The sequence below is a fragment of the Seriola aureovittata genome, chromosome 10 (genome assembly GCF_021018895.1).
Source record: "Seriola aureovittata isolate HTS-2021-v1 ecotype China chromosome 10, ASM2101889v1, whole genome shotgun sequence".
NCBI classification, from domain to species: Eukaryota; Metazoa; Chordata; class Actinopteri; order Carangiformes; family Carangidae; genus Seriola; species Seriola aureovittata.
Window position 1 is genome coordinate 4814197 of NC_079373.1, and position 16900 is coordinate 4831096.

Genomic DNA, 16900 nt, shown 5'->3' on the forward strand with positions numbered 1-16900 from the left:
TATTCACTGGACAGTAGGTGAGCTGAACATGCAACATGTGAAACAGGTCTACAACAAACAAGTTTCCAATATTAAGTGAATGATATATATCCACTGAGGTTACTGGAAATTCATCTGGAAGTCAATAATGAACTCAACACAACTAACTATGCTAAAAGCGCTTTGTTTCTGTTTTTCATGTAATTAGCACCAGATGAAAGACACTTTCAATAAGTTATTAAGAAATAACAGACCTTTAAAATAAAACACTACAGACAAATAAATCAGATTTGTCTGTTTTTTCTCTTCAAATTATTAGGGTCAAAATGTAATATTTGCTCCCTTGTTATTTTTTTCAGACAAAACTCAGTGTTTTACAGCCGAGCATGAAAACCAATGTACCTGTTATTTTGCCGAGCTCTGCACCAAAGTATCAAGTGGTGTGGTGGGAGCACATTTCTGGATGGAAGTGTGGTACAGTGTGTGTGTGTGTGTGTGTGTGTGTGTGTGTGTGTGTGTGTGTGTGTGTGTGTGTGTGCTACCGGAGGGCAAAATGCCATCACTTTGGAGGTTCCTATCCTCCGTCAGGATGTCCTGTAGCAGACTCCACCCTCCTGGTTATAGCAGCATCTCTCCACACTTTTACCCCGGACGTATATATGCTTTGAATCTGACCCTTGTACCTATCACTTAACCTCCCCTAACCAACACACACATACACACAAACACACACACTCACGCATTTTTTTTTTGCGTATGAGTCAAAAGAAAAACAGCCGGCTCGTCCCATAGGTGGTGGTGGAAAATGATTCAGGAAAGTAGGAAGGAGGGAGGTGAAGGTTTGGTAAGGGGTAACTCTGTGGCCCTTGACGTGGGGAAAACATACACATACACACACGTACACATACAAGCGCAGATAAGTAGACACACACTTGCTCAGAGAAAAACACACACAGCAGTCCATGTCTGCACATCACCACTGCTGTGAGGTCTGCTTCTGTGGCTCCATAGACGTAGGTGAATGAAGCATCACAGCATACAGCACATTTAATATACACACACACACACACACGGGCGCACACACATACACGCACACACAAATATAAAAAGACAATATTTCACATCCTGCTCTTTTTTCTTGTAACCCTGTGCACACATACGAATGGTTAAGTGTATTTCCTGGGGTATTTCTTTGACGTCGTTGGCCAAAACATCAACAGACAGACTCACATGTGTACATGCATGCACATTCTCACACACGTGCACATTAACACACACAAACACACACACACACACACACGCACACACACAAACACACACAAGCACACACTGTGTTTGTGTTTTGTGGTTGTTGCTTTAAGTTCAACGACCTCAACCTCCATGAGACAAAACAACTTATTAACTTGCTTCACTTGACTTTTAATTCAGTTAATTCAAACTATAAAGTGAAACCATTTATGTGTTTTAGCTTAAATGGTTTAAATTAAGGTGACTCTTCTATCTGTTTTCTCCTTTTTTGTTTTTTTAAATTTTCAAGAAGAAGAATTTTTCATGAACAAGTTGAAGTGACAGTGATTTCAAACTCTGCTCCTCACTTTACTTTTGTCTTTACACTTAATGGACTAACATACACACATATAGGAACATAATTCATGCAGAGAAAAATGCACCATCACACACACACACACACACACACACACACACACACACACACACACACACACACACACACACTTGCATATGTCAGGATTACACAATTTCACAAGTAAGTTCTCACTCGTATGCTGACGCACTCATGCTGACACTTTCTGACTCACTCTCACACTTTCTCTTTTTCCTTGATCTCTCTTGAGTCTGTCTCACACACACACACAAGCATGCACACATTGTTCTTACTAAAGTTGTGAGGACATTCATTGACATAATGCATTCCCTAGTCCCTTACCCGAAACCATAACCATCACCATCCGAACCCTAACCCTAAACCGGGGTCTGATCTGAACCCTGCAACCTAAAGTCTCGACCCTCAAACTGCTGAAATCTCCGCACTGTGATGGTTTTGAAAAAAACAAACAAATCACAATCTTACACAATCCTGTTCAACTTTTTCCAAACACATTCTCACCGTTGATTTGTCTTTTTACACTCAACTTACAAATTTAAATGTAAATAATGTTTATATACTGTGCATGAACACACACACACACACACACACACACACACACACACACACAAAATTAGTCTGAACATCAAAATTAAACCTGTGAAATTTATAAACAACACAAAATGTCATCATTGCTCATTCGTCACATTTATTTGACTTGAATTTCCAAATAACAGAGATGAGAAGTTACCACCATGTTTCATTTATCATTATCTCAAATAAACAACATTTTCCTCACTATTTTTTTTCGCTGGTTCTTTTTCTCTTTTTTCTAATTGTAAAAAAAAAAACCCTTCTGGATGTGAATAAGCTCTACAGTTTTTTGGATGAGATTTGAATTTTCCTTAGTGCACCTTGATTCTTCTCTTTCATTTTTAAACGAATTAACATGGAGTTCTTCTAAAATGCAGCATTCTCTGCAACATAACATTATTTTTATGATCCACAGGGACGACTGATTCAGATGTGATGGACATTTCAGAAGCTGAATCACAGTGAAACATATCAAGACAGTGCGACGCAGTGTACGCAGTGTAGATGAATCCTCACACTGAAAAACCAGCGAAAAGCATCTGTACAACTTTCAGAAAACTTGTCCAGCTTTCTTTTTTACAAACTGTAAGAAAACATCTGGATCTGAATCCACAAGTTTTTGTTAATGAGATTTAAATTTTCCAAAGGCCACTTTCATTTTCATATTTAACTTTGAGTGTATTCATGTCAGACTCATTTGAATAGAATGCAGCATTTTAAAAAAACATATTTTTACGATCCACAGGAAGAAGTAATTCAGATTTGGTGCAAGATTTAGAAGCAGCATGACATGTGTTTTAAGTGAAACACACATAAAGACAATACATAAATGTGTAGATGGATAATTACACTGAAACACCAGTGAATAGCATCTGTGAGACTTTCAGAAGACTTTTTCAGATGTATGATTTTCCAATTTGGATAAAAGATGTTTTAGATCTGAATAAAGTCTGCAGTTTTTTGTCAATGAGATTTAAACTTCCCTCAGAGCACTTTGATTCTCTTCTTCAGCTGCACAACTTTCACAAACCATCACAAACTATCACTTCAGAATAAAATACAAAGATCTAACGTGTGATAAATCATTGCCATGTATGACCGTGTGTGTGTGTGTGTGTGTGTGTGTGTGTGTGTGTGTGTGTGTAATTTGATAGACACTGAAAAGCATGACATCTCTTTCCCTCTAAAATTTAAATGATCATTTAAAATCAAATCCAGCACATGTAAAATCACAAATATCTGAATACACCCAAATATACAAGCACACACATAAGTAACACTATATTTATCTCTTATAAGCACTATCTAAACAGTTAATAAATGGTTTATAACACACTATAATTCAATTGTATACATGTGCATATGCTTGTCATTCATTATATGTGTAGACACCAGCCTTCACTTCTGGGTGTCCACAGCAGCTGTTGCAGTTGTTGGCAAATACATTAAGATAAACACTTTAAACCACTTTAAATTATAGTGTGTTAAAAAAAAAAAAAACCATATATTATTATTATTATTATAAAATGTTACTCTAATGAGAAATAAAACACAAAATAATTTAACTACAAAAAGACAGAAGTCCATCAGTGCTTGAAAAATGTATTGGCTTTTGCCTTATTATATTTACCGTGCACCTCTAAAACTCACACAACATGATATCACCGATCAGCTGATTCACATAAACATATATGACTCATATTTTCAGCAGCTCACACAACATACATTTCATTAACCCCTCTAATTATCACAGGCTTTGAAAAGTACAGGTTCCTCAGTCATAAAAGCATCACAGTAAAGGACCTAACCTGTACTATTATCTTTTTTTAAACTTTAAAGCACTTATTAGTTTAAAAAAAGAAAACCAAACAGAGTAGATGACTAAGGGACTTCTTATCTGTTCATGTGCAGCATATATCAAAAGGTGTGATCCTCGTAGTCGGCTGCTAATGTAGCATATACAAACTTACTTATTAAGCCAATTTAAAGAAATTACTATTAAACAAAACGTCTATCTTCATGGTTTTTTACATTTACCCAAAACCAAACAACCTCACTACCACACCATAGGCAATGCTGACAGTGTTTGGGCAGTTAGCATTCAAGAAAACCCTATTTTATCACACGATCTTTTATCAGTTAGTGTACAGGAAATAATGCAATTAAAGGTTTTGTCCCACCTGGAAATGACATGCTGCCTGCAGAGAGCGTGTCAAACTTTGCAGCTTTAAAAACTGACAGATAACCTCCCAAATTTTTAAACTTCAATAAATATCAAATATTTTAAGGATTTATTGCTTTATTTATCAAGAACGAATCAAATTTTTTCAACAGAGAGACACATGATGAGTTTAAGACTTGATGGTTGCTCAGGCAGCCCTGGTGGGATTCAGCCATGTTAATGGATTTAATGTGTTTTAAAGCTGAGGTTATGGGATATACAGAATATCACAACCTGAATACTGAAAACAGTTTTATCTTTTAGAATAAACAACTGTGCAACTGAAACACAACTGTGGATTTTCTACTATTTTGCAGCTCATACAGGTTCATCCTGACTCAAGTGAGGCAACATTTTTCAATTCAAAATGAATTCATGCAGCATTTTGGTGTAAAAAATATTTTTTTCTTATATATCTGATAAGACACAATTTATAGTCATTTTAAAACAATTCACAATCTAACTTTTAGTGTCATGTTTGACACTTTTTAACAACAGGACAGAAAGACATTAAGCAAAGTCATAAAAGAAACTAGAGGTTATATTAAAAGACACATCAATGAAAGAAAAGCTGAAATAGAATAAGACGCATCAAACATTATAAGAATTACAGTGCAGAGCAAGATAGAAATAAATAGTCCCAAGCTTAACTTAACAGATGCAGAAGATCATAAAAAGTCTCTTCTGCCATTTACTATGTGCTAACTTCTGTTTTGTCTTGACTCAGTTGTTTCCTGTTTAGCTGTCAGACTAAATTTGATAACACACATCAGTCATGTCGACTGCTGCTGCCCGTGTGAAGGTGACAACACTGAACATCTTCAGATCAGGAACCTGATGCAAAACATTTTTCTAGTTCTCACCACGTTTTGGACAGATCTGTCTTCTTAAACATTCATTTCATTATGCTGAAATAGATTATGTATAAAATGATCCATTTCAAAGGTGATGAATCACTAGTTTCAGTTAGAAATATGAAACACAAATTTCAGTCAGTCTTAGATCGTGTTTAGATTTTCTGTAGAACAACAAGGAAGTCACAGTTTTACAGTCACACAGCTCTAGAAAGTTCAACCTTTTTAAAAGAAAGCACCATTATACAGACAGTTAAGCTACATGCATCTAAACAGATTCCTACAGTTTACTCCATTTATATCTTTCTGTCTGATGAGAAAAAGAAAAACAGTCAAGATAGTTTAAACAAATGAAAGACAAAAGTAAAAGAAACTTCAGATACACAGCTGTTGTTAAGAATGGTGTGTGCTCCGAGACCAAAGCCTGGATTTGGACACACACATGTTGATTTGGCTCCTCGTTTATTTTGCTCTTTCAGCAGATGAGAGTTGGAGTGAGGAAGGAAAAGAGGAAACGTATGAACAGCATTCAGACATGTGACAGTAACAGGATCTGTTTCGTCAGGTTGTTTTGCTGCAAATACAATAACATCAGTAACAACAGAACGGCTTCTTTCAAGGAAGAAAAACCCCAAAAAGTCCGACACTGTTTTGGGATTGTGCAGCTTGTTCTCAAACAGTTTCATAAGTGAAAAAGGTCACAGACGTTTCTCTGTTTTTTAACCAGCAACTGGAATTAATACATGAGAAGCACAACAGCTGATGAAGTTCACACGACAGTAACAATGTTTAATTCATTACTGACTCACACAAAATGTGTGTGTGTGTGTGTGTGATGTCCAAAAAAAACAGATGCACAAACACGACACATGTCAGGGAGTGAAATCTAAAGAAAGTCCTGAAATCATTTTCACCACGCTGAGCTGACGATGACTGTCAACACCAGATGTAAAGTTTTAGGTTCTTGACAGTGTGTGTGTGTGTGTGTGTGTGTGTGTGTGTGTGTGTGTGTGTGTGTGTGTGTGTGTGTGTGTGTGTGTGTGTGTGTGTGTTCGCATTTTACTAGCATTACAATTACTGCAAATTCACTGGAAAAGCAAACTATAGGCAGTTAAATTCACAATGTTTTATCATATTTATGATCATAATTTTATTTTCATATCTATTCATTTAAGGAAGGGAGACTTTACATTCTGTTTCTGGCACTTTGATGTTTCTTTAGTGAGCAGATGATGTTCAGAGCCGTGTCGACTCCCACCACAGTCCAAACACTTGTCATGCTGATGATGAACAGCACAAGTTTAAGACGATTGTGCTTTCCTTTGCACTGTGGATATGAGTCACACACACGCGAACACACACTCACACACAAAATCAAAGTGTAACCAAACTTTATAAAAACACACTGGAGGTTAAGTTATGATTCGTGTGCAACTAATTGGGACGCACCACAAGGAAAGTTACTTTCTCTCCTAAGACACTAGTTACTTTAACTTGCAGCTTGGACAGCAGTCAGGTACACACACACACTCACACACACACACACACACACACACACTCACACACACGTCTGGAAACAGGTGGAGGAACTCCAACACTTATTTTGTCTATAGTGATATGATGCTAATAATAATAATAAAAATTACAACAACAACAACAACAACAACAACAATAATAATATTATTAATGATAATAATAATGATAATAATAATAATGAAGAACAAGGAAAGAACACCTACAGAGCATTCCATTTGGATATCAATACAAATTTAAAAATTAAAAGAAAATTCATAAAATATTCTGCAAATATCCAAATAACTTCCGAGTAATTCTTCACCTAGTGTCTTTGACTGTGGGGATTTTAGTAAGAGTAAAAAAAAGATTTTCTCAAATATATACCTTTAAATGTAATTTCTGGACTAAAGTCAAATCCTAATTTTGCCATCATGAAGCATGATGGGATATAAAGACAAGAAAAGTTCAATTCTTCCAATAGGAGCTTTTGAAACTCCTGGTTCATCAGTGTTTTTAAAGGCTGATACCAATGTTTCTACTGACCGCCTTTATTTTCTGCCCTTAAATGTAATTGGTTTAAAGCCAAAAAAATTCAAATATCAGTGTCTCCCCTTAATGTGTATCCAGTCAACAGCAGTGACGTCTCCACGAGTCACAAAACCTTCAGCTGAAACCGCCACTGGTGACGTTGGAGATGGGCTTTAAAGTCTGTTGAGTGAGATCATGTCTAACGAGACGACATTGACAGGCTGGTTCTTTACCTACTGAACTTAAACATTAAATGCTTCAGATCTGCCAGATTGCGGAGATTTGAACTTTTTTATTTTTTTTTTACAAAAGTAAAAACCAGTAGATTTTCTAGTGTGTTACAAATCAGAACTTTTTCTTCAGGACACATGAAAACAAAGACAGATAAAGTTACATTTTTCTAATAATTTCTTTTCTAATAATCTTATATCACAGCTGTTATGAGAAAGATGGGGTTTTAAATGTCCAGTGAACCCCCCCCCCCTCCATGTTTGACTGAAATCATTTTCTAACGCATCAAAAACACTCACTACACACATACTACAAAAAAAATCTTAAAAACTGCAGGTGGAGTCAGTTCAATAATCTCAAACACACCTAAAGGATGTGATCTACAAAAGCAGGTGAAATTAGATTCTCTGCATTTTGATTTTGCCTCCCAGATGTTTTTTGAAGCTGCTTATCCTTGAGGATGCACGTCAGCCATTTTGTTGTGACCCCTCATTGGGTTGGTAGTCAGGCATGCAAGGGCTTCTGCTGATGGAGAAAAACCCTCTTTTAGAGTCATTAATGTTGTTGTTTAGCACATCGACACATGTTGCTCGGTGTCTGGTGTTGGGGGGGGGTTGGACCTGGCCACAGACGCCTTGTTTGATGAGCAGCACAGTCTCAGTGAAGCCTCCTCATGTCTGACAGAAAATGGCTGACTGTACAGCTGAAGGCACAGAGCTCCAGAGAGGCAGAGCAGCAGCACTCCTGCATCTCACAGGCTGTTTGTTCACAAAGCTTCTGCTAATGGCAAACTCTTAGAAATTACAACTGATGATATCTTAGACAATAAATGTTAGGAAGAATATGTGAATTAGACAGAAAACTCATCTGAACACAGATTATACAACTTTTTTTTTTTTTTATAAAATTGAATCAATGTAGAGATTTCCTTTTCTGGCAAGTCATTTATATTTATGGGCTATATATTACATTTCATTATAAGTAAACTCATCATCAAATACAGCACATAGAGGGACAAGTACGTTGTGCACTGCATGATGAAGGAAACATAAAAGAAGAAAGGAAAAGAAAAATACTAAAACAAACAAACAAAAAAAACACCCACCCAAAATCAGTGACAAACCCTGCATCTTACCATAAACACAGACATACACACATTCACAAAGACATACACACACACACACTCACACACTCTCACACACACAAATATCTTATTATGGGGCTTTTATAAATTTCTATGATCAAAATCCATGGTTTACATTAAAGAGAGAAACTATTAGATGGATATAAGATACAAGACTTTAGAATTTTTTAAGAAAATGTTTAAAGTTAATGACTGAAATATCAGGATCAGACTTTATTCACTAAGTGCATGTGTATATGGAATCTGTTGGTGAAGAAAGAAAAGAAAATTGCACAAACTAATACATAAGTTTACTGGGGTGCTGAGGTTGTGTGTGACGCGTCATGTCCATACTGTAATCAGCAGTTTCCAGTACACTTCATATCAGCTGTAGTGAACTGACTGAGGTCCGAGTAACCGTTTAATTCACTGCACCGTCATTATGTGTGAGTCTTTTTCTGCGTTGGAGAGTGTGTGTGTGCGTCGACTCAGTGTAACAGTGTTATTTTTTTTTTTTGACATGTGCTGTGTAGTAAACTGTTGATGTGTTCTCATTCATTGACACTGGTGTGAGTGTGTGTGTGTGTGTGTGTGTCTCACCGTGACGTGGCAGCAGATGCAGAATCAGTCTTGCCAAAAAAGGGGAACTGTGAGCAGTCTGTCCTGTGGGCCGGAGGGGTTGGAGAAAAGCAGGACACACACTGTTAGTGCCCTGCCCCAAAGAGGAGTCCTGCCCTCGTTACCTGCTCTCACACAGACTGCTTTCTGTTAACTACAGTCCCAACTCCGTGCACGTGTTAAATACTTGCTTTAGGATATAAAAAGCAAAGCATACGTCGCTGTTTGACAGCAGTGAAACTTTTTCCACCTCTTTTTTTCATGACATTTAAGTTATTTGTTTAATGCATTTGTCTAATATTGTCTGAACATGCCACAAGAAAAGTGTGTCCCCTCACTGTTTTTCTTTTCTTTTCTTTTTTTTTTGTACTCGTAGGACCAAAGTTATGTCCCTGGTAGGGAGGGAGGAGGCAGCTGGAAGCTCCCGTCAGCCAACACCTTCTTCTTTTTTTTTCCAGTAGCACCACCCGAAACCCTGGAAGTCAATCCGGTTTGAGTGGGACACACCCGCCCCTGTGCCCTCAGATCCAGGGAGAGTCCGGGGAGGTAAACGGGTGTGACGTTTGCTTGCTTAAGTAGGAATAGGTGCTATTCCTGGAAATGATCATTTCACATGACAACAAAAGGTATTCATCCCAAAAAAAACATGTAACTCCTTACACCTTTCTCACTGCAAAATCAATGAACAAAGGTCCTAATTCAAAACCTTGCTGTATGTGATACCAAGAGGCTCCTAAAGGTAAAAACTACAGCAAAATAAAATGCTGAAAACTGAAAGAAACTTTCTTTATCTGCTAAAATGTTAAAGTAGGATAATATACTATGTTACATTGATCTTTAGTTTGTTTACACTAAATATGTGGAGAAACAATTGATGAGAAAAGACAAGAAGAAAGGAGGAGGTAAAAAAAAGAGAAAGGCTGGTCAAGTTTCAACAAGCACAGAGCAAATGAATCATGTCAGTTGTTGAGAGATCAACCAACCAGCTTGTGTCAGTGAGTGCAGGAACTTTTTGCTCTGGTTGAGCTTAAAAACACATCTGGTTTTACCAGGTTTAACACTTCTTACACCTCGTCAGCACATTTTCATTTCAACCATTTAAGCTGCAACTTGAAAGCAGCAGAATAAATACATTTTATGAATCATCTCGAGATCAAACAATGCAGTTTGGTGAATTCCCACGTTAGTTATAGGGAGTTCAAGGTCCAAAGTTCACATCTGCTGACATTTACTGGTAGATTCTGGGGCAGTTTTTGAGTCTGTCCTCACCAAAAGATTTAGTCCGATGGTTGTAGACAATAGAACTGGATATAATATCGATTTAGCTTAGACTAGCTCGGTGGTTCTCAGACCAGGCTGCAGGAAATCATCAGGGGACCTTGAGGGGGCTTCAGGAGGTTCCTCCTCACATATGGGAAGAATTTTGTTTCACTAATATTTAATCTGAGTTGTTGGGGGTTTGGGACATAAAAACCTTGGACCCCTGTTCTTAAAGATGAGCACACCCTAAAACCTGCACTACAGTCCACATAACATTATACACAGCAGCTGGGTAAATCCTTACCTCAGAGTATTAGTTATTTATCCTAAAACTGTACAAATGTCAAGAGTTTGTCTGATGCAGGTTTTTGACAGCATGTACCGGTGTTAGCATGTCTGCATTAAAGCTGCTGATTGCTTGGACTCAGTTGTCAGTTTATTAGATACACCTAGCTAAAGCTACAGCAGTCCAGTTCAACAGTCCTGCCGTAAGTCCACTGTTCATAAAGGTTATAATGTTCAGCTTGTGTTGGATCTGTCAGAGAAGTGTTGATTCAACTGTGTGATTGTTTTGCAGGATGTAGTCTGTGGTGCTGTGTTGCATTATACAGAGAGGCGTTTCTGTTTAGCCTCAGTGATATAGTGTGGAGAAAATAAAGAAACACCTGTCAGTATAATGCAATACAAACAGCACACATCCTTCAAAATCATCACACAGCTGAATCAACACCTGTTTGAAACGGATTCAACAAAAACTGAACGTTCTAACCTTCATGGAGGAGGATTTACTGCAGATCTGTTGTATGAGACTGACTTAGTTTTGGAGGTGTACCTAATAAAATGGCATCTGACTGTATAAATTTTAAGATCATTAATGATCAGATATTCAGCCACCCCACCCCCCACCCCAAATGTTCATACTGTTATTCATTCACAGAAGTTATCCCATCAGCTGTAGACATCAGATGAGATGTATCTAGGTGACCTTGACAGCGGGTTTGATAGCAGAGTGACGACTTTAAAAACTGCTTCAGTAAAATCATGTCCAAATCTCCAGCATATCTAAGACACGTGACATCTACAGGATCATGTCCAGTTTCAGATCCTGACGCTAATCTAAACATCAGCTCCATCCAGATCAGTGGTCCTAAAGCGTGTGTGTGTGTGTGTGTGTGTGTGTGTGTGTTCATTTGTCAGTGTGTTGCCTCAGTTTGCTGACTTGGAAGTGAGGTGTCGACCTCGGCAGGCGTCTCACTGGATTGTGCGTCATTTTAAAAATTCCCCACAGTAACTGTGAGGGGGGTGAGGGGAGGATGACGCATTTAAAGGCTCCTATACATGAAATATCAAACTGAGGATTGAATGTAGAACGTTATATAATATATAATATATAATATATTTGATACAGTGTTCAACACAAAATTTTTCATTGGTAATTTACCAACTTAATCATCACAAAAGTGTGAGGGGCGGTCCTGGAGTGTGTGTGTGTGTGTGTGTGTGTGTGTGTGTTTCTGAGCAGCTGCGTATATATATTTTAAATGAAAGATTTGGCACAGTGTGAATGGCTGAAGTTATATGTGTTAGTGGGGTTTGTTTGTTTATATATGGTGCTGTATTAAAGGGCTATATATTGTGTTGGTACATTTTAAGACATACAGGGTAAATAATGAATGTGACACATAAATGTTACACACACACACACACACACACACACACACACACACACACGCTCTATGAGTTGTATAAAGTGGCATTTAAATTGGTTTGAAATTAAACGTAAACGTTTAGGAAACAGACACAGTCACTCACACTGACACACCCCTGTCTGCCAAGAGTCGCACACACTTGCAAGTGTATGTGTGTGTGTGTGTGTGGTGTGTGTGTGTGTGTGCGTTTATCATGCTCAATAGACTGAGAGACACAATTGTTCCGACATACAACAATTATATCTAAAGACATAAGGAGACATTTAGATTTTCAGAGCTAATAAATCCTGCTTTGTGTTGCAGAATGTTTGAACCAGTCATTTAAGCTTCATGTTAAACTATGTTGTGTTACTTCTGACAATCTCCCTCTCAAATGTAAAACATATTCCTTGTCTTATTTAACATCTGAGCGAAAACTAATTTTAATTTTATCATGTTTATGAAGCTCGTATTTAGGGAGAGGGATCGCCCAGTTTAAATGTCCAGTCATTTCATTTCTGTTCATTTGAGTTTGGCCTTAACAGAGCAGATGTTTAACTGATGTTTGTTTCAGATTGTTTTTGATGAATTTACATTTTATATGTCCAGGGATGCTTCAACATGTTTATATTAAAGATCAGCTGCAGAAAGAATAGGAGTGTTACATGTGGCACTGTGTGTGTGTGTGTGTGTGTGTGTGTGTGTGTGTGTGTGTGTGTGTGTGTGTGTGTAAGAGAGAGAGAGTGTGTGTGAGTGGGTGTACATATACATCTGTGTGTCTCCACGTTTCTTTTTGACAGTGAGTTACAGTCTCATGGCATGCATGATACAGAGATGAGTGTGTGTGCGTCTATGCGTGTGTGTGTGTGTGTGTGTGTGTGTGTGTGACCATATATCTTATCTTAATTCCTTTTAATTTTTTGATTGTGACGTGAGACTTTGATCAGACTGTATAGACCTGAAGAAATTTTACATGTGGAAGTATTTGGCGTTTTATTGTTAATTTTTTTGCCTGCTTCTTAGTGTGTGTGTGTGTGTGTGTGTGTGTGTGTGTGTGTGTGTGTGTGTGTGTGTGTGTGTGTGTGTGTGTGTGTGTGTGTGTGTGTGTGTGTTGCCTCTTCTCTTTCCAAATCAGAACGAGGCGGAGTGTGTGTTTCTCTGTCTGTGTGTGTGTTAACCTTGTTGTTGACCAGTTGGGTTTAAAGTTTCGTTTTGTCTTTATTTGTTTTCTTGCAGGATAAACAGATGAACAGGACGATGTGACAACAGCTGTATACGTTCAACACTGTTCACTCAGCTGGATGTGATACACACATACAGGTGATTTTATTATATGTTTCATGTTATATGATACAAAAACAAATTACAGTCAGTAACTTATACTGTAAACTGCATAAGTTAAGTTCAGGCAAACATGAATTCTACTTTATGTTCTAAATTAGCAGCAGAAAAACTGTTAAATATAATTTGACGAGAGACACAGCTGATGTGAAAAAATATCCATTAGGCCTCATTTTTTTAAGGTAGAAACTCATATATTTAATTTCATATAGACAAATTACTGCGGGTCATTTCTCTGCTCCCAGTTTTCTAGCATTTTATTAATTTAAGTTTTTCAAATAAAAACCTATAATACTGTATATATATATATCTTATATGTATCTATATAGATATATATATAGCATATATATTTTGTAGGCATCTTAGCTATTGAAACCTACTGATATTTGCTGTAATGTTTCACTCATCTTTATCAGCCCATAAATATGAAAATATAAGATATTTAAAGGTTCAAATATGACTTTTGTCTAAAGAATAAAACTGGACTCATTTCAGTTGTGTGTGTCCTCAGATGCAGCTGCTGCAGATGTGCTGCTGGGATCAGATAGGGCTGTAAGTCTGTAATAAAAAAAACACAAAAAAACATATAAATCATAATTGTAAACGTTTGTTGTGTTATTACTGGGAGGCTGCACTCAATATGTGTTGGTTGTCAGATAGTTGTAATGCTTTGGATATGACTCTCTGGGCAGGAGCTGTCATTTTGTGGAGGTAAGGAAGGACAGTTAGGTGTGAATTTATTGGGGTCCTGCTGTGACTCAGACCCAGAAGGTTTTTTTCTCCGTTTTTACTCCTGGATATCTGGACTGTGACGGCAGATCTCTGGATGTGTAAAACGGGGATTAGGCTGCATGTTTGCTGCGTTGAAGTTGCTGGGATGCTTCTTCAGGAAAGTTAGTCTTCAGGCTGAGAGGAGCACGTTGTGTCACAGACGTTAGCGGTGAATATGATCAGCTCAGAGGGCAGAAACGGGGCTCAGAGTGGTCAGTGCAGGGTGGACAGTGGTGTGTAAAGGACGGGGGAGGAGTGTGCTGCTCGCTGCTCTCTGCCACATTTGTGTCTGATGCTTGTACAGATGTGGAAACAGCTGTGGAGGCCATAAGTCGATCATTTACATGTGACAGGTTTTGTGTTTCAAGGGAGGGGGTGTTCTGTGTGTCGCTGTCCACTTCTGTGGTGCTGAAATGTGCGGTTCCGCACCACGGAGGTGAACAGCGACACATAGAAGACAATTAAAAGAAAAAGAAAACACGGTAACTGACTGTGGTCTGGAAAAGTCCGTGTATAAACTATAAAATTGACAACAACATTTCAGCTCATATTAACATAATTTCTGAAAACAATGTGGTTGAAATCAGTGATGACAGTCGGGATATTTGTTTATTCTTTTTAGTGAGCTGAGAAATTATCAGCACAGAGGAAATATTAATCCTGATGTGATTATTTTCCCCTGTTAAAATTCTGGTAATTACTGCTCACCTTAAAAACTTCTGTTTCATGATTATCAATATAAATAAAACACGGTGGGGGTAACAAATGATTTGTCACGTTGCAGGGTCAAAGTGGACGGTCGGATTAGTCTGTGTGTGTGTGTGTGTGTGTGTGTGTGTGTGTGTGTGTGTGTAGGGAAGATGGGGCTAGTGTTGACTGATAAGGTGAGAGAAAGAGTGTGTGTAAGTGTGTATATGTTGAGAGGAGGGGCAGAAACTTAAATGTGGGGAAAGCTTTGTGTTGTCGTGGCATTTAATGGGAAGTGGTGTGTGCGTGTGTGTGAGTGTGTGCTTGTGTGTGTGTGTTTTTAGGGCTATCGATACTAGGAGGGGTAATTATACTTTTCGTGCACGCAAAACCAAAACAGTAGTTTGTGGTGTTGTTATGGGACAAGCTGGTAAAAAATAGAGAGAAATATCCAGAACTTTGGGTGTGTTTGAAATTAAAATAATAATAATAATAAATCTGAATCCTGTGCGTTAAAAGGCGGTGATGTTGTGATGTGTTTGTGCACTTTCTCTTCAGATCACACACACACACACACACACACGTGGAGATTTTCACAGGGAATTTGTTCACAACTAAACCCACATTTTCTCTCTTGTTTCCAGCTGTTGGACTGCGAGGACACGACCTTAGAGTGGACTCTCAGAAACGTCCCGTAGGAGTGTGTGTATGTGTGTCTGTTTGTGTGTAGCATTTGTGCAATTTCTTTCTTTCTTTCTTTCTTTCTTATTTTTTTGATTGTTATTTTGTGTCATTTTGTTGGTTGTGTTACACTACACTGAAATGCTGTGTATTTGCTGTTTACTGGGAAAATATTTGTGTGCTAAAAAACAAACAAAACAAACAAAAAAAAAAACAAAACCCAAAAAACTAGGTCCACATTAGAGGCTGTAAATTGATGTATATCATTTTTTATTTTAGATGAATTTGTAATATTTGCTGTGCACTGAAGCCAGAATTCAAAATGTGGATTTTTGTGAGGATTATTTTGTGAAAGATTTTTTGTAAATATACATTTTTGAGCTGCACATTGTTACTGTGACTGAGTGACATCTGGTCAGTGATATGTTTAATTTCATCCCGTTTGAAATTGTTACACAACTTGCTGCTCCCTGCTGCCGGTGTCACGTTGACTCCGGTCTCTCCACTTGTGTCAAAGAATGCGAGCAGCTGCGTGATGACTGTCAGCGTGTAGACACAGTTTCATACTCCTCTCCCTCTGTTCAGTACATGACAGGCTTTGCCTTGTGCCACACAGCCTCGGTTTGTCAGGATTTCATGTTTAGTTTGGGTGTGTGTGTGTGAGAGAGAGAGAGAGAGAGAGAGAGAGAGAGAGAGGCAGAGGGAGAGGGAGCATGGCGGCTCAGGGGTGTGTGTTGCAGACTTTTGCAAATAGCCTCTCTGGGTCGGAGTGGGGAGCACACACTGCTGAGGAGAAAATCGTGACAGTGGTTTGTGCTGAAACATCCTGCATCTGAAAGCGTGACTGACTTATTCATGTGCATAGAAATGTTTAAAAAAAAAACATAAAAACAGTGAAATAAAGCGATGGAAATCCACATGTCTGTCTCTGTATTTATGTAACACACATCACATCTCATCTCTCTCTCCTCAATGTTTTGAAAGGGGAACTTACTACGATGGGTGCAATCTCGCGAGAGTCTGAAAAGCAAGCTGTTGGGCTGGGGATTGTAGTTTTTTTTCCTTTTTTGGTGGGGAGTCTGTACTTCATCATGTTGCGACAGAGGCGAGCGTGGAAGAGCTTATCTGGCGCGACACGAGTGAATCTCAGCGCCATGATGCCCCGCTGCACCTGCCTCTACATTTTTCAGTGGTTATCAGCAGTAT

At 38.2% G+C, this 16900-nt stretch overlaps 1 long non-coding RNA gene across 18 annotated transcripts in view; it reads left to right on the forward strand.

The window, feature by feature from the left end:
* LOC130176096 (uncharacterized) overlaps positions 1-16611 on the forward strand; it is a 58616-nt gene extending 42005 nt beyond the window's left edge. For 17 of the 18 annotated variants that reach the window (XR_008828821.1, XR_008828831.1, XR_008828826.1 and 14 more), the window contains 4 exons: positions 9643-9812; positions 13451-13534; positions 14067-14107; positions 15658-16611. This is a non-coding gene — a long non-coding RNA (uncharacterized LOC130176096). Of the gene's footprint in view, positions 1-9642; positions 9893-13450; positions 13535-14066; positions 14108-15657 lie in introns of all 18 variants that reach the window. The other variant, XR_008828825.1, reaches the window with a different exon arrangement.
* The last annotated feature ends 289 nt before the right edge of the window (positions 16612-16900 follow it).